This window comes from Eumetopias jubatus, unplaced genomic scaffold (assembly GCF_037043125.1).
Source record: "Eumetopias jubatus isolate StellerSeaLion01/CBP00866 unplaced genomic scaffold, mEumJub1_p1.0 scaffold_3, whole genome shotgun sequence".
Classification (NCBI taxonomy): domain Eukaryota; kingdom Metazoa; phylum Chordata; class Mammalia; order Carnivora; family Otariidae; genus Eumetopias; species Eumetopias jubatus.
In genome coordinates this window covers 94,380,124-94,404,677 of record NW_028274809.1, presented here as the reverse complement: position 1 = coordinate 94,404,677, position 24,554 = coordinate 94,380,124, and the positions used below count along the sequence as shown (strand labels likewise).

Here is a 24,554-nt window from a genome sequence, read left to right as displayed (position 1 = left end):
CATGTAAGCTGTGGGAGATTAAGCATGTAAAGCACTTAGCCTAGTGATGGGCCCTTACCAATAGCACGCGCTTTTCAACACTCTCTCCCTGCCTCCACTGACACCACAGAAACCAGGAGAGGGAGTGACTTAGCTCTCCTCTGCACCAAGAGCCAGGTGAGGGAGGCACTGAGAAGGGTAGGTCTGTAGTACTGCAGCTAGTGGTATTTGGTGAATGGTTGACTCCATGTCATGACATGAACACTGAGAAGCACCAACCAAAAGAAACCACGATCATGGGGTAGGCATGAGGAAGGGGAGTGGGCAAGCAATTTAATACAGTACAGCAGGGATCAGCACAACATTTTCCAAAAAGTGCCAGATAGTAACTATTTTAGGATGTGAGGGCCATATGGTCTTTGTCACAACTACTCAACTTTACCTTGCAATGTGAAAGCAGTCACAGATGATACGTAAGTGAACGGATATGGCTATGTCCCAATAAAGCTTCTTTTATAGAAACAGGCAGTAGTTGGCAGGTAACCCACCGTGTGCTGACTCTTGCAATAAAAGGTGGAATAAGGCCAAACAAGACAAACATTCTCAAATCTCTAACTCCAGCTGCTAAGTTTAGAGAAGGTAACACAGACAGGAGAAACATATTGAGATAAGTAAGACCAAATTTTAAAGAATTCCAGCCAGCACAATCTCAAGTGTAACAACTGGCTTCATCTATAGTGTTTCATTGTTTTTGGAGAAGGGGAGGAAGGAGGATGAAGAAAGTGGCTGAAAAACATTAAAAGCTCTCATGGAAAATAATAAACAAGTTAGAGAAACACAGAAGTAAAAACATTCATGAGTGTCCATCTACATTGCAAATTGAGACAATTTCAGTCTCTGATTCCTTGCTAAGTTTCCTGGGCTGATTTGGAAAACAGAAATACTACCACCTTATTTCCTGGTGACAGGGACTTGTACTCAATGCTCAGTGCGTCCAGCCCTTGGTTCAATGAATCCCACTCTCCCACCCACACACCCAAAAAATGCACCTTAAGATGCCTTGTACTTCCTTTGCTAAGGGGATAGCAACTCATTCTTCTTTGTCTCTTCTCACCATTAATTAGTTGAGGGCCATCTGAGGTATCTCAGAGTGACAAAACCTTCCCAACAAGAAGTCAAGATCATTGGGCTGACAGTTATTACTATACTTGGAAGGACCAGATCAATATAAAGTACTGCAGGAGTCCAGGGAAACACAAAGATGAATGACTGGTTTTATCAGCATGTCATTACTGTCTTTAGCAGGAGAGATAAACAAGGAAACACACAATAAGCTTATGTAGAAAGAGATAAATGTGGAAACCCAGGCACTGATAAAGGGCTCAAAGTTTCTGCAAGCAGAGGGCAACTACCTAGTCAGGAGTAAGGAGAAATGAAGATCTCAGCCTGCCTTTAATAGTAGGCAGGATCTGTAAAGACAGAGATTAAGAAAAAATGTACCAGAGGAAAACACCACATGGGCATGGGCACACAATTGGGTCACCAAGCAGAGACCATGCAAAGGACAGAGGGTTGATATTCAGAAGGGAGAGAGCAGAATGGTGTGCTGATTGTAAAAATCTCCCAAACCTCCTTATCAGAAGGTAAAAGGCTGCTACCCTGGCCCTCCCTCTCCTGCCTTACTGCAACTCTGTCACCATCACCCTGCCCACCCTCCCTCCCTGCTCCCCTCATAGAACTGTCCAAGTGTCTCCTCAATCCAGTAATTAAAGTGAGAGAATAGGACCTAGTCCAGCACCAAGTCCAATGTCTGTTCTGTCTGGGCTGTGCCCACACCACAACACACTAATGGTTAGAAATGTATGCCTTTCTTCGCTGGGCTTAGGCTGACTAATAAAGACCCTACAAAGGAAAGGAGTAAGAATGAGGCTGGAAACACCCACTGATACCAAATCTAAAGGCATATTAACAGAAATCTGGATCAGAAATCTAGACTTGCTTTCACAGTCCATAAGAAGTGCTTATAAGTTTTGTGACTTTATGTATTAACTAAGTGTTCTTTAAGAAAAATGTAATATACCTACTTTAAAAATAAACTGTACAAAATAGTGTTAAGTAACCTTCCACAAATATTTTATGAATATTCAAAAATATAAATTCATCCTTTTTTAAATAGAAATATACTAATACATACTCTTCTGTGCTCCTTACTCATTTTTCAACTTACCAATATACCTTTGAGCTTGTTCATATTAATATATACAGACCTCATTATTAACAGCCATAGGATATTCTATTCCTTTTATGGTTCTGTAATTTATTCAAGCAGTGTTCTATTGATGGACACAGAGGTTATTACCCCCATTTGCTACCATAAACAACATGATGACAGACACATTGTGTCTGTCTTTCTGCACAGACATCTATATAAATTTGCAAGATAAATCTAGTAGAAGTGGAAATGCTGGACATGCACCACTGAAAAGAATGCACCATTCAAGATTCCTGAGTTAGTGGGAGAGGCAGGAAGACAAAATGGGAAAGGATAAGAGACATCAGTGTATTGAGGTGGGAAATCTGGACTAAAGACTCTAAAGGATTAAAGCAAGGGAGATGATGGAGAAAGACACTTTCAGGCTCCAACAATGTGCAAGTGAGAGTACCTGCCCAATGGCTGGGAAAGAAGAGTGGAAAGGGATTTCAGGACCAACATAAGTGAAACTACAGAGGAAAAATTAACTGAGTTAATGAGTAATGACATGAAGACAGAAACAAGGGAAAGGGCAGGTAGGACAGTGAAAAAAGGAAGAAAAACAAAGGTTCATGTAGTGCTCTTAAGCCCGAGATACCAGGACATGGGAACCAGACAAAACTCTCAACCTGGGGTGCTCTGTCTTGAGTGAAGGAGAGTTCCATATTGTACACGGTGATGCTCAGGACATCTATGGGACAACCAGGTAGACTATTTTAACTGTAGCTGGAAACGTCTCACTGAGCTCAGGAGAGAAGACAGGAATGGAAAGAGGGATTTAGGCAACATCCACAGAGATGGGTGGAATCAGATTGGACCACCCGGAGAGAGAAGAGTGCAGAGTGCCAAAGCCACCTCTCTTGGATCACCAACATTTAGGGAGTCAGGATGAAGCAAGCATACAGAAAGGGATGGGTTGGGGAAGCACAATGGTGGGGCATGAAAGCCAAGAGAGGAGTGAGCTAAGCTAGAAGGTAGCCCAGAGGGAGAGGTAAGTCCACAGCAGAGGAGGAAAAGGCTGATCTGGCAGCCAGGCCCCACAGTCTTTCAATACAACTGGAAAAGACACCAAAAGAAGGAAAAGAAGCAAGGCTGGAATTGCATTCAATCAAGCTGACACTGAGCAAAATGGACACAGGAGCTGAAGAACAGTAAAATAGAAGTGGATTTTTCTTAGGATAGTTCAGAGTTTATAAACTGAAAAGAAGCCTTAAGTGAAAAGAGCAGAAAACTGACAAAAAGACCGAGTAGATAAAAGAAAGCAAAATCTTAGAACTCTTGGCCCCAAATACCTCATTAGCATGACCAATAAGAGATTCTGATGGTTTACAAATCAGCCCTCTGTCACACTGTTTAGACACCACCAGGGTTTCTTTTATTTGTGGTTTCTTGCTTCAATTCCAATTTCCCATTTCTGTTAGTCTTTTGCTACCATTGGAGATGCTGTGACCCACTAATCCCCAGGGGTGTTTCTGCAGTAAGAAAAGCTTCTGAGAGGCTCACAGCAAAATGTCACTGACACAAGCTGCCATCTAAATGTCCTGTATTTCTGTATAATCTTGTCCATGGAGGACTCTTTTGTCCAGTTACAGCAAACCGTCTGCTAAATCAGAAATAAAGATCTACAAAATGCCACAAAAACAAGCAGCAATGCAAAAGATGGTATGCAACTCTCCCCAAGACTCAAGGTATTAAGGAACTTCCAAATTATTGCTGGAAATAAAATGAAAAAAAAAAATTTTAATATGCCCCATGTCTCCCAGGGAAGGAAAATGTTAATGTCTCTTTAGTTCATTCCTTCACTGTCAGGTCAGTAACATCATTAAATTCATCAAGTTACCTCTTTCAGATATTAAGTCATCTTCTTACTTCTCTCCCAAACACAAAGTATGCATGCAATTCAATTTTCCTTAAGAGAACCAGGTTCCCCAGGTTGTAATTTATCCAAGATTGGTTCTCTTTAGCACTACTTCTATTTACTAGAAATATAGCTCTAATTTTTAAAGTACCAGTTCTGCAGTCAGTACCAAGGCAAAGATTAAAACTCAAGTCAACAAAATGAGACATGAAATGCAAAATCAAAAATGGCAAACAGCCCCAAAGATAGAAAAAGAAAGGATGAACCCTTCTTTGAGACATATGTGTAAAGATGGCAGAGGTGAAGGACCAGTATGTCCCTCCCTTCAATAATACCTAATAAAATGATGAAAAGTGACCCAAAAAGGCAAAGGAAGGAAGAGAGGGAGGAAAAGGAAATGGGTAAATTTTCAAAAAACAAAGTTTACGTGCTATTTGTTTTCAGTGTGCCAACATACTGAAAATTCTCACCAACACCCATCAATTTAGAGAGAAGCAAGATGAGGAAATGGTTAATAGACTAGAAAAACCAAGCAAGATGACATTGGCTGGGATGAGCTTTAACCATCACCATATCTCCAAGACCTCAGTGGCAGTTGGAAAACTGCCAGAGCTGGTTATTTGGGCAGCTCTCTGTGAACTGGGGAAATCTTTCAAGTCTGAGTGTAGCCCCACCGCATGGGAACAGACACATCCCTAACTCTGAGGGTATAAACCCTGATTTAAGACATTTAACCAGGAAACAAACTGAGGGTTGCTGGAGTGGTGGGAGGTGGGAGGGATGGGGTGGCTGGGTGATAGACATTGGGGAGGGTATGTGCTATGGTGAGCACTGTGAATTGTGTAAGACTGTTGAATCACAGACCTGTACCTCTGAAACAAATAATACATTATATGTTAAAAAAAAAAAAAAAGAAGAAGAAGATAGCAGGACGGGGAAGGATGAAGGGGGGGAATTGGAGGGGGAGACGAACCATGACAGACTATGGACTCTGAGAAACAAACTGAGGGTTTTAGAGGGGAGGGGGTGGGGGGGATGGGTTAGCCTGGTGATGGGTATTAAAGGGGGCACGTTCTGCATGGAGCACTGGGTGTTATACAAAGACAATGAATCATGGAACACTACATCAAAAACGATGTAATGTACGGTGATTAACATAACATAATAATAAAAAAATAAATAAAAAATTTTTAAAAAAGACATTTAACCAAATCTCAAAAGAGAAAGCACAACTCAGATCTTTCAAAAAAGATTGAAGGCATAACCATAAAAACTAGTATAAAACTTCTAGGTGAAAACATGAGAAAATACCTTTGCAAAGTGAGGACAGCCAAAGATTTCTTAAATAGATGCAGAAAGCAATACCACTTTAAAAAACTTAGAAATTAAACTTTAAAACTTCTGCTCAGAGAAAGATATGTTTAAGAAAATAAAAAGGTAAGCAGCAAACTGAGAAAGAAAATATGTGCAACACATCTATCTGACAGAGAAACCACTAAATAAATACATAGACACAAACACACATATAATCAAGAACAGTTAAATTAAAAGAGACTACCAGAAAATGCTCAGATAAAAAGGTCAAGAAAGAATAGCAACAAAAGCAGAGAGAACAATCAGAAAACAAATGACAAAACAGTATGCTTAAAGTTTATTAATAATTACATTAAATGTGAATGGTCTAAACACAGCAACTAAAAAACAGAGATAATCAGAATTAAATTTTTTAAATAACACAATTATCTGCTATCTACAGAAAATTCACTTCATATGTAATATCAAAAGATTAAAAGTATAAGGTCAAAGGCATATGCCACAGAAACATGAATTAAAAGAAAGCTGAATATAGATATATTACTATCAAAGTAGATTTCAGAGCAAGGACAATCACCAATGAGGGACATCATGTAATGGCAAATGAGTTAATTTATCAAGAAAACATAACATCCTAAATGTATATGCGCCTAACAATAGAGATTCCAAACACATTAAAGAAAACCTGAAAGGAGAAATAGACAAATCCACAATTGTAGTTGGAGACTTCAATACTAGGCTCTCAGCAATAGGTAGAACTAATAAGAAAATCAGCAAGCAAGTATAAGTGAACAACACTAACATCCAACAAGAAGTAATGGACATTTATAGAATATTCCAACCCGCAACAGTAGAATACACATTTGTTTCAAGTGCACACAGAACGTTCACCAAAATAGACCAATATCCCGAATCAGTTAACAAATCTTAACAATATAAAATAATTAAAATCATACAAAGTAAATTCTCTGACCATAATGGGATTAAATTAGATATCAATAATGGAAAGATGACAAGAAAATCTCCAAACATTTAGAATTTAAACAACACAATTCTAAATAACCTATGACTTAAAGAGGATGCCTCAAAAGAAATTGCAAAGTATTTTTTAATTGAAAAAAAGAAAATACAACATAACAAAATTTATGGGATGCAGACAAAGTAGTGCTTCAAGGAACATTTAGGTCATTAAATGCTTATATTAGAAAACAAGGAAGATCTCAAATCAACAATCTTAGTGTTCACCTTATAAAACTAAAAAGAAAATAAATAAGCAAGGCAAGCAGAAGGAAAGAAAGAATAAAATTAAAAAAACAATAAAATTGAAAACATGAAAATGAAAGAGAAAAATCAATGAAACCAAAAGCCAGTTCTTGGGGGGGGGGGGGCAGCGGGGAATCAGTAAAATCTACAAATCTCCAGCAAGGTTGACAAAAAGAGAGAGTGAAAAGACACAATTACCAGTATCAGGAATGAAAGGGGAGAGAGCAGTACAGACCTCACAGACATTAAAAGAGTAAGGGAATACAACAGTAACAACAACAAAAACACCCCTATACACATGAATCTTTCAATTTAGATCAAACTCATCAGTTCCTAGCAAACAAAAAACTACCAAACCTCAATCAAAATGAAAAAGATAAAATGAGTAGTCCTATAACAATTAAAGAAATTGGATCCACTTAAAATCTTTCTGAAGAATAAATCTCCACGCCCAGATAGTTTCACTAGCAAATTCTACAAAGCATTTAAAGGAGAAACCACTCTAATTCTACAGAGTCTTCTAAAAAGAGAAGAGGTATTATTTCTCAACTATTTTATAATGTCAATATTATCCTGATACCAAAACTAATGGAAGTATAAAAAGAAAAAACTATGGACCAATATCCCTCATGAACACAGATGCAAAAATCTTCAACAAAAACTAGTAAAATGAACCCAGTTATATATAAAAAATAATACACGACAAGTGAGTTTTATTCTATAAAGGCAAGTTCAATATTTAAAAATCAACCAATGTATTAACAGCATATGACAACATATTAACAACACAAAGAAGAAAAAGTACATGATCATATCAACTGACAACTGTGAAATTTCAATGTCCATTCATGTCAAAAACTCTCAGAAAACTACAAACAGAAGGGGATTTTTTGCTCTCAACACTCCTATGCAACATTATACTGGAAGTCTTAGCCAGTGTCATAAGGCAAAAAAAAAAAGAAAGAAAGAAAGAAAAAGAGGGACAAACAGATTGTAAAGGGGAGAAGAACATGGTCTCTATTTACATATGAAATCATTGTCTATAAAGAAAATCTCAAGGAACCTACAAAACAACAACAAAAAACCTCATAGAATAAGTTAGCAAGGGTGTAGGATATAAGATCAACACACAAAAATGAACCATATTTCTATACATTGACAATGCATAACTGCAAATATTTTTTTACAAATGTTTATAATAGAAGTGCCTGGCTGGTTCAGTCCATTGAGCATCCCCCTCTTGGCTTTGGCTCAGGTCGTGATCTCATGGGTCATGAGATCAAGCCCCATGTGGGGTTCTGTGCTCAGCAGTGAGTCTGCTTGGAGATTCTCTCCCTCTGCCCTGCCCCCCCTTTCTAATAAATAAATAAATCTTTAAAAAATATTTACAATAGTTCCCAAAAATTAAATACAGGTAAATCTAATAAAATACGTACAGTAACAGTATGCTGAAAACTATAAACCACTGATGAAAGAAGTCCAAGAAGATTTAAGTAAGTGGACAAACATTCTGTAGTCATGGACTAAAAGACTAAACATAGCAAAGATGCAATTCTTCCCAAGTTGATCTGTATCTTTATTTTTTTAAGATTTTATTTATTTGACAGAGACACAGTGAGAGAGGAACACAAGCAGGGGGAGTGGGAGAGGGAGAAGCAGACTCCCCGCTGAGCAGGGAGCCCAATGCAGGGCTCATCCCCAAACCCTGGGATCATGACCTGAGCCGGAAGGCAGATGCTTAACGACTGAGCCACCCAGGCGCCCCATCTGTATCTTTAACAAAATTCCAATCAAATCCTAGCAGGATTTTGGGTTGTTTTTTGTTTTGTTTTGTTTTAAGATATAGACAAGCTGACTCTAAAATTCACATTGAAAAGGAAAGGGACTAGCTGAAACAGTTTTGAAACAAATACAATGTTAAAGGAATTCTTACTACTCATTTTGAAAACTTTCCCTAAAGCTATAGTAATTATTACTTTAATTATTTCAATTGTCCATTTTTTTCTGACTTTATCAAAATTAGAAACATTTTTCTACAAAAGGTACCATAAAGAGAATGAAAAGCAAGCTATTGCTTTTGATATTTTCAAATCACATACCCAACAAAGAACTTGTATCCAGAATATATTTCAAAACTGTCAAAACTCAACTATAAGAAAACATTCCAATTTTTTTTTTTTTACTGTGTAAAAGGCTTGAAAAGCCACTTCAGTAAAGAGGATACAGAGAAAGCAAATAAGCACATCAAAAGATGCTCATCATTATTACCCACTAGGGAAATGCAAATTCAAACCATGATGAGATACCACCACATACCTATTAGAATGGCATAAATAAAAAATACTGCGTAAACCAGTGCCTAAGAGGATGTAAAGCAACTGCATCTCTTACGTTGCTGGTGGAAAGACAAAATGACAACCAATCCGGACAACAGTTTGACAGGTTCTTACACGGTTAAACACATACTTGCCATATGGCCCAGCAAGCCTGCTCCTTGAGCAGGGTTCAGCAAACTACAGCCCTTAGGCCAAATCCAGCAATGGCCCAAATTCAGCCAGTCTCATTTGTTTGTGCATTGTTTACGGCTGCTTTCTGCCACAACAGCCAACTGTCAGCCGGCAAAGCTGAAAATATTTACTATCTGGCCTTTTACAGAAAAAGTTTGCCCACATCTGCCTGGAGGAAAGAATACTGAGGTTGACAGCAAAACCTACATACAAATGTTTACAGCAACTCTATTCATAATTGCCCAAAACTGGAACCAACCCAAATGTCTGTCCTTCAACAGGTGAATGCATAAATAAACCGTGGTACATCTGTACAATAGTGTACTATTTTTTTTCTTTTTTAAAGATTTTATTTATTTATTTGAGAGAGAGAGAGAATGAGAGATAGAGAGCACGAGAGGCAAGAGGGTCAGAGGGAGAAGCAGACTCCCCGCTGAGCAGGGAGCCCGATGTGGGACTTGATCCCGGGACTTCAGGATCATGACCTGAGCCAAAGGCAGTCGCTTAACCAACTGAGCCACCCAGGCGCCCACAATAGTGTACTATTCAACAATGATGAGAAACTATTGATACAGACAATGATTTGAATGAATCATAAAGGCATTAAGCTGAGTGTAAGAAGCCAGTCTCAAAAGGTTACACAGTATACAATTCTATTGTAGGACATCCTCAAAAAGATACAACTATACACAGAACAAATTGGTGGTTGCCAGCGAATTGGTGTTGGGGTTGGGGGGTAGGTACAAAGGGACTTTGGGGGAGATACTGACACTGTTCAGTATCCTAATTATAAGTGGTGGTTACACAGACCCAAACGTGTATGAAAAGTCATAGAACTGGGGCACCTGGGTAGCTCAGTCGGTTAAATATCTGACTCTTGATCTCAGTTCAGCTCTTGATTTCAGGGTTGTGAAATGTCTAGGAACCACATTTATTCCTTGCAAGTTTCCATCTTGAGAAGGAACAGAAAAACACTGGACTAGTCTGCCATTAATCAGTTGTGTATTCTTGGCCAAGTCATCCAACCTCTCCATGGCTCAAGTCCCTCATTCATAAAGGAAGATTTCCAATATCCTCTACATTCCCTTTCCACTCATACTGAGTTCATGTTATTATTCATTAACTCATTAATCAAAATGTCTAGGAACCACATTTATTAAGCATTAAAAACTGAGGAAGCATTTATGCCCCAAAGAAAGTCATAAAAAGAACAGTCTCAGCCTTTTTACAAAACTTAGGAAAACTCTCAGTTTCCCCCAGCAGCCCACACCTCTCAAAAGGAGCTAGACTCTAATGGTCTCTGAATGTCCTACCAACCTCTAAAATAACCTATGGAGGATTCTCTTCAACCACTCTGGAGCACTCATGTACACTAGGGATTACACTTAGACCCTCAGTACATCCAACTATACATTAGGCAGTCAAGTTCAATGTAAATTGTGGAGGTTATAGACTGAGTCTCTTGGCACAACTGATAGGGGAATTTATGTTCTCTGTGCCCCACAGATGGTAATAACCAACAGATCAAAAACACATCACCCACCTCCAGTTTTGAGTATTCAGAAAAACTTGCTGAGGAGTAGTCAAAACACCTATCTATTAAGGATATGAAGATGGACACCATCAAGCTGGCAACAAGCAGCAATTATATTTACATTTCTGTTTGAATTCACACACTCAAAGACGTAAAAGCAAAAGACAACAACTCCACACAAACTTATAACTAGTCTGTTAAGCACTGTCACTTCTAATTATAATAGGCTTTCTGAAATGGGCAGCATGATTCACAGTGCTAAGAATTTGCTTCCTGCCAATAGTATTAAACTGTAGTATTTCTTATATCCTTTTAGCCCTTGGTAATATAAAACATACATGATTCACCTCAACCATTAGTAAACACTTCCTCAGGGTATTTCTCAAGTTGATGACTCATAGCAGAAACTTCCATGATGCTGAAGAATCATTTTGGCCACTGAAGAATTATTATAGATCCATTTATTTGTAGTGGAACAACATGAAATAGAAAAAAATCAATGTCAGAACTGACATGTCAGAGCTGAGTGTCAGAACGCTTGAGACATAATTCTCTGACCTATAGCCTATCAAGAGAAAACTTTAACATATTTGAATCTAACAAAGTAAAAAAGTTTGTGCAACAAAATGTAAGGCAAAAAGTTTGAAGAAAATATTTACATGAAGTGTAACAAAGCATGATATCTATAATACATAAAAATTCTCAATCTCATAAAGTCAAAACTTCAAGAAATGAGAAAATTCTATGCAAAATTAACAGAAAAGTAAATAAACACTTGAAGTGTTCAGTCTCAATTAATAACTAAACAAAACTTGAGGGATCTTCCTGCTTAGCAGAATACAAACGCTTGCTCCCCCTCTTCACTCCTCTCATGCCCCACTGCTCATAACCCAAACCAGTGATCAATGCATCCTCAAAGTGCTGGTTACACTGGAAATGTTTACAATCCCTTTTGTAAACAATAGTACAATGTAGCCCATTGAGGTATTCTCTATGGTAATAAATAGGTGGGATTAGGAGCATAACAGTTGTATAATGTTTTAAGTACTTTATTGGCTAAAAAAATGTTAATCTTTTTTTTTTTTAAAGATTTTATTTATTTATTTGACAGAGAGAGAGGTAGCAAGAGCAGGAACACAAGCAGGGGGAGTGGGAGAGGGAGAAACAGGCTTCCCACCAAGCAGGGAGCCCAATGTGGAGCTTGATCCAGGACCCTGGGATCATGACCTGAGCCGAAGGCAGATGCTTAATGACTGAGCCACCCAGGCACCCTAAAAATGTTAATCTTAAATGATAACTGAAACAGAGGGAAGCCTGGGTGGCTCAGTCAGTTAGGCATCAGACTCTTGATTTTAGCTCCAGTCATGATCTCAGGGTCCTGGGATGAAGCCCCACCTCAGGCTCTGTGCTCAGCAAGGAGTCTGCTTGAGCGTCTCTCTCCCCGACTCCCTCAGCCCCTCCAACCCCCCTCTGAAATAAATAAATCTTTGGGGGAAAAAAAAAAAAAAACAGAAAGATGGATAAATGCTTATAAATATTAAAAACTTGTAAGTGCACTGAAATTACATTAAAATATGGATTGGCTTTTTACCAGCCCAAAACTTGAAACCGTTTAAATGTCAACCAGTATTGAAATTGGTAAAATAACAGAAGATATTTTTATAGAACATGCAGCCATGATAGAGAATACAGTAAGTCTGTACGTTCCGGCATGCAAAGATGTCCACAATATATTATTGCGAGGAGAAGGGAAGGTGTAGGGTAATATGCACAATATGATGATATTTTTGTATAAAAAAACTACATTATACTGTATAGAATTTATTATATGTGTGTAAACAATTTAGAATTATATCTTTCAAATCATTAACACTTAAAAAAGTGCTCAGAAGGGGCTCCTGGGTGGCTCAGTCGTTAAGTGTCCGCCTTCGGCTCAGGTCATGACCCCAGGGTCCTGGGATCGAGCCCCACTTCAGGCTCCCTGCTCAGCGGCAAGCCTTCTTCTCCCTCTCCCACTCCCCCTGCTTGCGTTCCCTCTCTCACTGTTTGTCAAATAAATAAATAAAATCTTTTAAAAAAAGTTCTCAGAAGCTTTAATTTTTAGCTATATTCCCTGCTCTATCATATATATTAACAACATGAAGTACTTTCAAGTTAAAAAAGTTGTATATTCAAATATCAAACGGACATCAACAAAAAATTAAAATAATGCTGAAGCAGTGGAATTACAGATGATGATATAAAATAAGCTTCGAAGGTTTATTTGTAAGTAAAAGTCTTTAAGTCACTATAGCAGGTAGGAATGAGAATCAAATATTTTTTTTTTTTTTTTTTTTAAAGATTTCTATTTGTCAGAGAGCGAGCACAAACAGGGGGAATGGCAGGCAGAGGGAGAAGCAGGCTCCCTGCTGAGCCTGGGATCATGACCTGGGCCTAAGGCAGCCGCTTAACCGCTTAACCGACTGAGCCACCCAGGCATCCTGAGAATCAAATATCTTATTGTTACTCGTATTCACTGCTGACTGGTCATAGCTATCCACTTGCAGATTCCCATAGATGTCAGAAAGCTTTGATGATATGTGGGTAAAAGCCTGTGAGGGCCCAAAGCGACACCCCCCAGAAGATCATCAGAACTTGCCGGAAAAAAAGCAGCTAACAAAAAAATTCAGCAATGTTCACTATCACAACTTGACAGCTCTAAGGTCACAAAAACTTAGTGTTCAATTCATGATTCCATTTGCTTCAGAGAACAAAAGGTCTTTGTGTAGTTTTACCTAAATGGTAAGCTCTCCAACCAGCAAAAAGTGGTCAATGCATAAAACCAAAAAATTATGTATTTTTAATGAGTTTTCAGAACAAAACATCCTGGTCTTGTTTTGAGTATTAGTATGAGCAAAACAACAGTCACACTAATGGAAGAAAAGTGAAATGGACAGTCTCAAGCAGGAGATAACAAACATCATTTCTGTTTTTATGAAGCTCTAATTTGCAGAGAAACTCGAAATACTTCAGAAGGAATGAGGCCAACAGGCTTTGAAGTCTAAGAATCCAGGAAGACAATCGAGGCCCCCCACCAGCCCCCATACTGAGCACAGAGCCTATAATGACCCTCAGACTACAGCATGAGGTGGTTCTAAAGCAGCTGTCTCTCAGTGCCTTACTGTCCAAGACGCTCCATCAATAGCTGGGGACCCACAGCATGCTCACTTACTCCCCAGCAGGGACACACCATCACCTGCTGATATGTTAGCTTATTTACTCCACAAATATCTGCCATGTGCCCTTTGTTCTCAGCTTCGAAGATGCCCTGATGCAAGAGAAAGACAAGTCCCGACCTCTGTTCTCAGGGAGCTTACATTCAAGCAAAGGGAAATAGTTAAAAAGTCAACAAAGAGGAACACGTGGGTGGCTCAGTCGGTTAAGCATCTGCTTTCGGCTCAGGTCATGATCCCAGGGTCCTGGGATCGAGCCCCACATTGGGCTCCTTGTTCAGTGGGGAGCCTGCTTCTCCCTCTGCCTGCCGCTCCCCCTGCTTGTGCATGTTCTCTCTCTCTCTCTCTCTCTCTCTCTCTCACTCTCTCTCTGACAAATAAATAAAATCTTAAAAAAAAGTCAACAAAGAAAAAAAAAACCTTTCATGCAATGTTCAGTTTATGAAGAAAGAGAACAGGGTGATTTGATCAAGCAATATGGGCAGGGAGGTGCTTCTTTAGATGTGGGTCAAGGAAGGCCTCGCTGCAGAGGGGATCAAGACCTGAATGAGGGATCTGAGCACATCGGGGGCCCCCAGAAGGTGGCTGCAGTCCGAGAGGAGTGAGTGAGGGAAAATGTTCCTATAGGGCCCGAGGGGTAGGTCAGACCATCACCATGGTGAAGCATTTAGATTTTCGTTTAAGTGCAATGGTGAACCACTGAAAGATTATAAAGGAACAGGGTGGGAAGATTTCGTTTATAATTCAAAGAAGTGATCTAGCTGTTATGGCAGGGGAGGGGTAAGCCAGCTTGGAAGGGACTGGAAGCAGGACATGTGGGAGGTCATAGGTGCAGTCAAGAGAGGACAGTGGCCTGAAGCGGCTGAGATGGCAAGGAATGGGTAGATCGGGGACCCGCTGGGGATGGCTGCTAACGGAATTCTCGGACGGACTGGATGCAGGGATAAGAAAAAGGGATCAATCAAAAATCTCAAGATTATTTTGAAAGTCATTGCTTTTTAAATGAAAACAATTACTTCCCTGACGTCCAAATCAGCAATGCATGCTGTATGAGGTCTCTCCGTAGTGGCGCTGATTTGCCTCATCTCCCAAACAGGGCCACCTGGTAACACCGGGCCAGCATTAGAGTCTGGCACCTGAGATCTACTGTGGAGCCCGTGCATGACAGAGAGAAGCAAGAGAAGCCAGTCCATGTGACAGACTCAAGCCAGACCATCACTAACGCTGCACTTGTAACAGCTGAACCGGGTGGGCACTGGCATGCCCAGGGGTATTGCTGAAGTTCTCCAAAACAACTGCCCACTCACTTAAAAAGGAGAGAGTAGTTTTCTTCCCGATGGTTCAGAAATAAAAAGAGACCTTGGTAAAAAGACCTTCATATACAAATGCATCATTTTCACCATGTGTTTATTTACAGAATTTACTTTCGGAAGGCGGGTGAATGAAAGCTGCAACCAGATTCCTGTTCCCTAACAACGGCTTCACTCAGGCACCCGGCGTCATTCCTAAGTGTTCTTCACAACAGGTCTAGATGAAGCTCACGCAACCAAACCCAAAGACAGTTCAACTTTAGGTCTCCTAAATTTTTCAGGTGGGATACAGCAACATTTGTTAAGTTTCAAGAGGCTTATTATGATGACCTCAGGGAGCCATCTATAATACATAACTCATTTAAATTTTATAGGATAAATTTAACCTTTTTCATTCAGACCTTAAGCAAATGTGTGACAGCTCACACAATCATACACTCTTGAAAAACATTTTACCCGTTGGGATCCCCAAACCTCTAGCCCTGCATATTTTGGGGGGAATTATATGATTTTTAAAAAGCGGTGTTTTTTTTTTAATGGATCTCAGAGTTGGTAATAAAATGTTCAAGTATTTCAAGAAAGTATTCATGGGTTTCTTATTTTTCATTCAATTTTCACTCTTCAACCAAGTGCATCATATTATATAGTTCCTCCTTCTTTACTATGGATATTTGAACTGGCTAGAATGTGACCTCTTCATACACAAAGACGTAAAGAAAAAGTATAATCAAAGTACAAGAAAGACGAATGCAAAACTCATAAAAGTGGGTATCTTCAGATATAGAAGAGACAAGGCCAGAACCAGGATGTTAATCAAAAGCAACTTTAGCTTTATCTGTAACATTCTGTTCATGAGATAATTTTTTCATGTAATTTCAATTTGGGTATGCATACAGAAAAACAGACCAGCTACAAATATGACTGAAATGTTAATAGTGATTCATTCTGAAATTCTAGAGGTGAGTCATTATTCTCCCCCTTTATAATTTATCTCCCAGCAAAGAAGAAAAGAAGGGAGAAAGGGCATCATTTATTTGTTCTAATCTCTTGGCCTTGCTGACCTGAAATGCACCAAGACTTAACAGATCATGAGCTTCTCAGGAGTGAGGGAGAGCAAGGAGATTTCCAAGACCTTCAGTAACACTTTCTACATAATAACCAAATTAAAGATCCTCTGTGCCAGGCCTGGCCGTCTTGGGGCTGTCCGTCCAGCTGAGAAAACCCTCCTTTCTCTGGGAACCAGCATGCACCAAGCCCACTCCAGTGGGTGCCTGGCGGTGACAGTATCCTCCCAGCCACGGCTGACAGCATGGCTCAAACCAGGCACCCACTGCAGGCCCATCAGACTCTCTGGACTGGAAACCCTGAATTGGATCTGCAGGACTGTTTCATCTCTTTGTGTGACCGACCCTCTCTCGTAGGCAGCCATCCCTCACCCTGTGGCCTAGAGAGTGAAGGAAGCCTGGTGCAGAGAAAGAAGAATGAAACAGACCCAGAGAGAGGTGGGAGATGATGGCTGGAGCCCTAGCAGCTTTCCAGGGCCTGAGAGGGTCTAGGGTCCTGGCTCTGAGCCTCCAGGGCCTCTTCCTATAGGAATAAGCTTTATGATTGAGCCCTGACTTTGGCTTAACACAGCTCAGGCTGGTTTCCAGTACTTAGAAATGTGTTCGTCCTAATATTCCAAAGCCTGCTGGGTGGTCCCCAAGGTTCTTGGTCTGGCTGGTGAGGCAAACTTGCAGGACAGAATTCAGCAGAGGTCCCAGGAGCCCATCAAATGCAAAACCCCTCGTTATCTTTCTGCTCCTTCCTAAAAATTCAAAGATAATAAACCCCTGTGGGAAGCTCTGGCTCTGACTACTCAGACCAGTACTGCTACGTTCGGGAATGAATGTGGAGGGTGACATTTTCGAAGCTATGTTCAAGTACTCTAAACCCGTGCACCAGAGGTCCCTTTCTCCTGCTGTCCCTGCTACAACCTCCACTTGAAGCATCACCAGGAGGAATGTGTTGATCTTCCTTCTGCTGGGCATACTGGATGCTCTGCACACACCCTCCCTCATCTTCCTACACCTTCCTTCCACCCTTCAAGGCTGGAATCTCCTCCATCCCACAGGTGACGGGGGAGATGCTCTGACATAAGGCAACAATGCCTGGGCTGCCCAGCTAGTTGGTGGCAAAACCAGGACTCCCAACATCTGATTCCTGCCTTCTGCCACACCTGCTCCTTTCTCAGATGCTCTGGAAGCCACCAGTGAGGAAATCCTGGCTCTGCAACTTCTCAAGGCCATTCCAACAGGTGTGTTCCCAACCTGCTGACCTTCAGTGACCCTGCAGGCATGGTCTCGTCTGACAGAGCAAACCACGTCATCGCTCCCATTTTCTGTCCCATGGCTCTTCTCTTCTCCCACCTGCACTGTGACATTTTCATCTGAGCCCATGTGCCCTTTTGCCTCCAAAAAACCAGGTCTGGAGTTTTCAGACTGGCTTTCCTCATAAACAGCAAAGACAGGTTCTCATCATGGTTAGTGCATACCGTTTCTTGTTACTACTTTATATCCTTGCGGAGAAATTAATCAGGAACACCACAAGATGCCCACAGCTTTAACTACCCTTTCTGAGCCCCTGACTCAGGGCACAGTTTCCAATTACAAGCTGAGCTGTGTGGGCTCAAGGCCAACCACAGCATCCATAGTGTCATCTACAGGACAGAGCTTGTTAAAACACAGATCGTTGGCCCCACACCTAGCGTTTCTGATTCCACAGGTCTCGGGTGGGGTCTAAGAATTTACATTTCTAACAAGTTCCCAGGTATGGCAAGCTGAATAAATAACGGCCCCCCAAACATATCTAGGTCCTAAACCCTGGAACTCTTCTTTGTTACCTTACATGGTAAAAGGGACTGTGTGGATGTGATTCATGTAAGGACCTTGAGATGGGGAGATTTTTCTGGATTATCTGGTCAGTCATAAATGTAATCTCAAGAGCCCTAATGAGAAGCAAGAAGAGAAGTTTCAGTGACAGAAGAGGAGGCGGCAGTGTGACAATGAAGAGCAGAGACTGCAGTCAGGTGGCCACAAGCCAAGGAATTCTGACACCAGAAGCTGGAAGAGATAAGAGCGGACTCTCCCGCAGAGCTCCCAGACTCAACCCCAGCCCTGCTGAGACCTCAATTTTAGCACTCTAACAACCAGCTCAGACCCCTGGCTTCCAGAAGTGTAAGAGAATACAATTTAATCTGCTAAGTTTTGACAGTGATAACAACAGTCACAGGAAACCAATTCAGCCAGTGATGCTGATATAGTCAGCCAGGGTTCACACTTTGAGAACCTTGCACTCCACCTACCCCTGACCACACCTAATGCCACTTTGAAGATTGGGGCCGGCGGGCACGGTGCCTGGAAAATCTTATGACAATTCCAAACAGTGTACAAAAAGGTGAGTACACACCACACCAGCCCCTCCCCTTCTCTATAACTCAAACAATGGGAGAGAGCACAGCAATGTCGTTACTGAGCTGACTTCAAAACGTGACTCTGCCGCTCGCTAGACCTGTGGCCTGGCCCGTCTCCTGACCTCCCTGTGCCCCAGTTTCTGCATCTATAACTTGGGGAGAACACCAGCCTCACAGCACTATCAACAGCATTCAATGAGATGACACGTTTAAGTTCTGCCTGCTTCACATAAGCACTCACCAAACATTATTATTTTACTCACAGTAGCTGAACACATATGCTCTCCTCTGATCAACAGAAGCCTTCTCTTTGATGAGATGCATTTATTGATACAAATAAGTAGCTTCCTCTGAGCTCTGACAGGTCATCTATCAGTTATCATAAGTAGTCACAAAAAAATAGTAAAAAATGTTTTTAAAAACTCAAATCCTCTACCCTGACCATCCAGCTCCATCCTGGGGCCCCTGCTGGTCTCTCCAGCCTAATTTCTCACCGCTCACCCACACCCACACAGATTGCTCCAAACACTAAACTACTTCTTCAAAATCCACTCTTGTTTCTGCTTCCACGTGCACCTCTTCCTCTGCCCGGAAAGCCCTTCCCCGATCCCCACCTTCTCCACCTTCAGCCAGGCCAAGAAGGCTGCGCATCTGCATGGAGGAGCCCTCCATGTTCCTGCCCGAGGTGGGGAGGCAGGGGGGAGGCAGAAGCCAGGCTATCGCTGTTTAGGAACAAGAGGGAGAACACAAGTGCGGAGTTTCGCTGTCCAGGGGGGAGAGTTCCACTTAAGGCCAAGAACAGGAACTCTTTAAAATCCTATTCCAGCACTTCTCCTTTTATGATCTTAGGCAATTGATGCCAGTTCCTAATCTACAAAAAGGAGATCAAAATGGTGTCTGCCTCCCACATAAGGATTTTATGTGGATTTTTTTTTTTAAGATTTTTATTTATTTATTTGACAGAGCAAGAGAGCACAAGCAGAGGGAGCAGGAGCAGGAGAGGGAGAAGCAGGCTTCCCACTGAGCAGGGATCCTGACTTGGGGCTCAATCCCAGGACCCTGGGATCATGACCTGAACCGAAGACAGACGCTTAACCATCTGAGCCACCCAGGTGCCCCGGATTTTATGTGGATTAAACGAGATAACCCATATAACAAAGGATGTCTACCATGCAGTAAATACCTAGTAAATGTACACTGTTACCAGAACTTGCATCTCTGAGCATTCCCCCTCAGAGATGCCATCTTGGGAGGCCATCTTCTTTCTCTCAAAAGCCTCCACTCCTCTGAACGTGACTGAAGCCCCTCTGTGATGTTGTGCCTTTCAGAACCAGTATATGAGCCACACTAGAAAAATCCATTTATCACACAGGATGGCCCCTTGTTTATCCTAGCAGGAGTGTGACCAGTGCTTGAACATCCTTATTCACCAGACTTGGCTCAAAGGACCAAATGACACCCAAAACCAAACCCACACCCAATGACATGCTCCTTCTGAGGATAATTAAAAATAATATTGTGGCAGAGGCTGCTGGTTACCCTCTGGTATTTACTGCCTCCCTCTTCTACAGTAACAGAACTCCAGTTTTTAGCCGGGCATATGGTATCCAGAGAAAAGACTTTATTGCCAGCCTTCCCTGCAGCTAGGGAGGGCCATGTGAGGAAGTTCTGGCCAGTGAGATAGGAGGGTGAACTGCATCCTCCAGGTATTTCTGCTCTAGAGAAAGGATAAGCTTTCTGCTCCCCTGTTCCCTTCACACCAGTTTGCATGTGGACATGGTGGCCATGAAGTGTGAAATGTGAAACCTCTTCTAACCACATGGACATGATGAACAACCTAGGGTTAACAGAGCAAGAAGAAAGCAAACAGTGTCTTTGATACCAGGGGGGCATCCTAGCAACCTTCAACTGCTTGTGCCCAGTCTATATGTTTAAGCCACAACCATCCGGCATCTCTTATAGCAACTGAACCTGTATTCCAACTGATTCAAATATATAACAGCTTCTTAAAGTATCTGCAAAAGCTTAAAAATATATTTTAAGCAAAAATAACATTATGTGAAATTTTCCAAAGTGACTACTTGGAAGGGAAGGAACACTTGTTCCACTAGCGTACGAGCGTATTATTTGTTTAATGAGTCATACTGTGTACAGTTAAACATCACATCTCCTGAGATGGGAAGAAAAACCCACCCAATGGTCTAAATCCACCAGTATTACCCAAACACACCCAGTGATATTTACAATGTTTTTTTCTAACAAAGTTTTGGACCGCGCAGTTGGAACAATGCGGACATTCTAATGGACAAAGCTCTGGACCAGCTGCAGGGAGGCTCAGGCTGTGGATCCCATCTTGCTGGGCCGCATTTTCTACATCTGTGAAACTGATGAGGTTGAGAGACTCAGAGAGGAGGAAGAACTAAAACTCCACAACCAAAGAAAGAAACGGCCCCAAAGTAGCAACTGGAAGGAGAAACAAAACTAGTAAGGACAGAAAATGAAAACCCAGAGCCCAGGAGAATAGCTCATGAAACCCTAAGGCACCACCATAGTACCATCCATCTCCAGTCAGCACGCAACCCTCTCCTGGAACAAGCCCAGGGTTGTGATCTGCCTTCATTACTGGACACATGTGCCTCTCACCCGGGTAACTCAGAAGGAAAGAGCATGTGGGGATAGGGTCTACTGAGTCCCATCTCTTGCTCACGGGCGTGAACATTCTTCCCACTACTCAGACCCCAAATTCAAGCCCCCAAAACCCAGATAGCAGGTCCTCACCTATTTGGGGAGGAGGAGGATGCAGAGTCCATTTCTCGTTCTTCTTTCAGTAGGTTTAAAGAACATATAGTTGTAAAAAAAAAAAAAATTTATTTAAAATAAAAAATACACCTTCTGGAGCCCTTTCTCCTCTTCACACCATAATGTGGGCTCGTCCATGGTAAGTACACAGTTCATTTATTTTCAAGAAATGACTGATCCCCGGGGCGCCTGGGTGGCTCAGTCATTAAGCATCTATCTGCCTTCGGTTCAGGTCATGATCCCAGGGTCCTGGGATTGAGGCCCACATCGGGCTCCCTGCTCAGCGGGGAGCCTGCTTCTCCCTCTCCCACTCCCCCTGCTTGTGTTCCCTCTCTTGCTGTTTCTCTATCAAATAAATAAATAAAATCTTTAAAAAAAAAAAAGTGATTGATCCCCTAAGACACCAACCACAAAATAATCTACAAAGGAGGTAAAGTGTATCCATCATTCTCCTGGGAGGCAGGATGAGTCCATGTCTGTTTCACACTGGGAAGGCCAACATCTACAACCTGTAGTCAGTTCTCCACTTCAGTTACTAAACCACAACATTTCTTAAAGAAACTCTTACACCAAGAAATGCACTAGCTCATGGCCTCCCATGTGTGCTACATGAAAGAGACCGTGACCAAGCAGGGAGTCAAACAAGAGGCCAGTCCCCGCCCCCCACCCTCCCCCATGGCCGCTTCCTAACCACAGCAGGATCCTGTGAGGGCAGAGCCTCAGGCTACTGCCCCTCCCTTCTGAAGAACAGGATGGTGGCAGTGAATGAAAAGTCTTTTGATCACTTCCAGGATACACTGGCACTGTAAGGACCAAAAAAGTCCCTCCCCAGAGCTAATAGTAACCCCTCTTGAAGCCTGCTCATGTGTTCCTGAGCTGCTTCTTCCCTTTGCAAAGTCTTCCCTTCCTTGCTCAATGGCCAGTGGAGGCTTTCAAGGTCCACTTCTGTCCTCCCATCACATGGAAGAGTCAAGAATCAGAAGTTCTGTCCCCCTCCAGATCCTTTTCTTTTGGCCCTCACTTCTGATCACCTCCAAAGGGAAGAAAGAAACTAAAGAAGATTCTTTAACATGATTGTCCCAAAGCTCATCAGATTTAATAAGTCAGCTTCCCATGAAATTCCCCATCCAAGGGTATGGCAGATGGTATTTTCCAAAGATGGCTACACCAGTCTCTTTCCCATCCCTTGTGTGTGCATCTCACAATGTAACAGTGACACTCGTTGTTGAGAGGTGGGTCTGTGTTCCCTCCCTTGAAGCTAGGCAGATCTTTCTAACTTCTCCGACCAAGGGAATGCAAAAGGGATGCAGCACAACTTCTGAAACAAGGTCATACAAAGCAAATCAGCTTCCACCTGGCTCTCTCTTGGGACACATGCCTTCAGACCCTTGAGCCAACACAGAAGTGTGGTGACCCAGAAGCCACCATGCTGGAGAGAAGACATGCACAGGTGACGCAGGCATGGAAAGAGATGTCCAAGGAGCCCCATCTGTTCTAGCCCCTTGCTCTTCACGGGTTCCCTGACCAGGCCCTCACCATGTGAGTAAGGAAGGCTTTAGGATGACCCAAGCCCTAGCCATTCTCTGACTGCAACCTCACCAAGGACCCTGGGCTAGAATCACCCAAACTGAGCTGCTCCCAAACTCCTGACCCACAGGAACCTTGAGATAAGGAGGTAATTGTTTTTAAGCCACTACACTTTCATGCAGCCACAGTGACTGGAACACAGGCTCCTTAGAAGACATGGCCCTATTTCCCAAGATAGCAATTTCCCACCTCTGTGGTAGGTTTAGAACATCTTGTCAGTGTTTAATTTCACAACTCCATCTCCTAGTAGAATAAATGGCACTTTTGTTTTCACATAGAAGAGTTTAAATTTTTACTTCAACATGTTGGAGAATTTCACAATATCTCTTTCAAGGTTACTTGAGAGACTTTGAAGCATCTCAAATGGGAGTTAGGCAATCCCCATGGCTGGAAGTGTGTGACCCTCCTGAGCTTCCGAGGGCCGACCCAGAGCAGGGTTGGGGGTAGGCACTGGGGAGGAGGGTAGAACAGAGCTGGGCAAAATGTGGACCTCCCCACTCCCTCTTGGATACTCTTGCCCTACACCACCTTTTCCCTCCTCCCCACCCTGGGACACCACACCAATGGATCAGGCCTCTAAAAAACCAAGGCTAACTTATTAATAAAGGACAAGAGAACAGGATTGGTGACATTCACTGAATTGGCTACAGTTACTGGAATCCAATGGCTGTGGGAAACAGCCACAAATGACATGTAAGGGAAAGAGAGGCTTATTATTAAAATGAGCCGAGGCCAGAGCTGGGAAGAAGAGAAAGGAGCATGTCATGGGAGCGGGAAGCCTCCATTTCAGAAAAACCGAAGCCCTTTCAACTGAGTTTGGCTGGAATCTGAGATCACCTGCTCCCTATTTGTAACTGGAAACCTTCCCATAAAGAGTCTATTACTTGACATTAAAGTCCCCGATTTTAAAGGACTTTGAAACCTAAGCACCTAAGTGCTTGCATAAACAAAATTCTGTCTGTGAGATTCTGGTTCATGTCTTTTCTTTCCAGCGCTGATCCTTTCCTCCTAATAGATGGTGCATCATGACACAAATCTAGGAGCTCAGGCCCTCATCCTGTGAAAGGCCTGCCCTCTGCACACCACACTGTTTGCAAAGGCTTTCCTATGGGGAGGATTTCTGTCTTCTCATTAAGCCGCGTGTGCAGCCCTTTGACTGGGATGGTGTCCCTGCCTTTCCTCACCAGCAGTCTATGGGCCCAAAACAAAGGCTATAGCAAATAATGCAAAGACAGGCATCAGACCCACAGCGCTCAGGTTCCCAAAGGCTGCAAGTCTGGCCTGCTTTTCAGAAGCCTCACTAATAGCAAAGCCAATGCAACAGAGCCAGAGGTACTAAGTAGATTCCTAAGAGCACAGACACCCTCTGAGGCTATCCCAAGTAGCTCCATCAGCAAGGAGACCCACCCCTCCCTGACTCCTGGTCCTAGGATCTAGCACTACTACTTCTTCCAAAAACTCTTCTGGATCCAGTCACAGATGCCCAAGG

At 42.1% G+C, this 24,554-nt stretch overlaps 1 protein-coding gene across 1 annotated transcript in view; it reads right to left on the bottom strand.

Moving 5' to 3' along the window:
- Positions 1-24,554, bottom strand: part of TMEM163 (transmembrane protein 163) — a 214,266-nt gene that overhangs the window by 145,492 nt on the left and 44,220 nt on the right. The gene's annotated exons all lie outside the window — the stretch shown is intronic.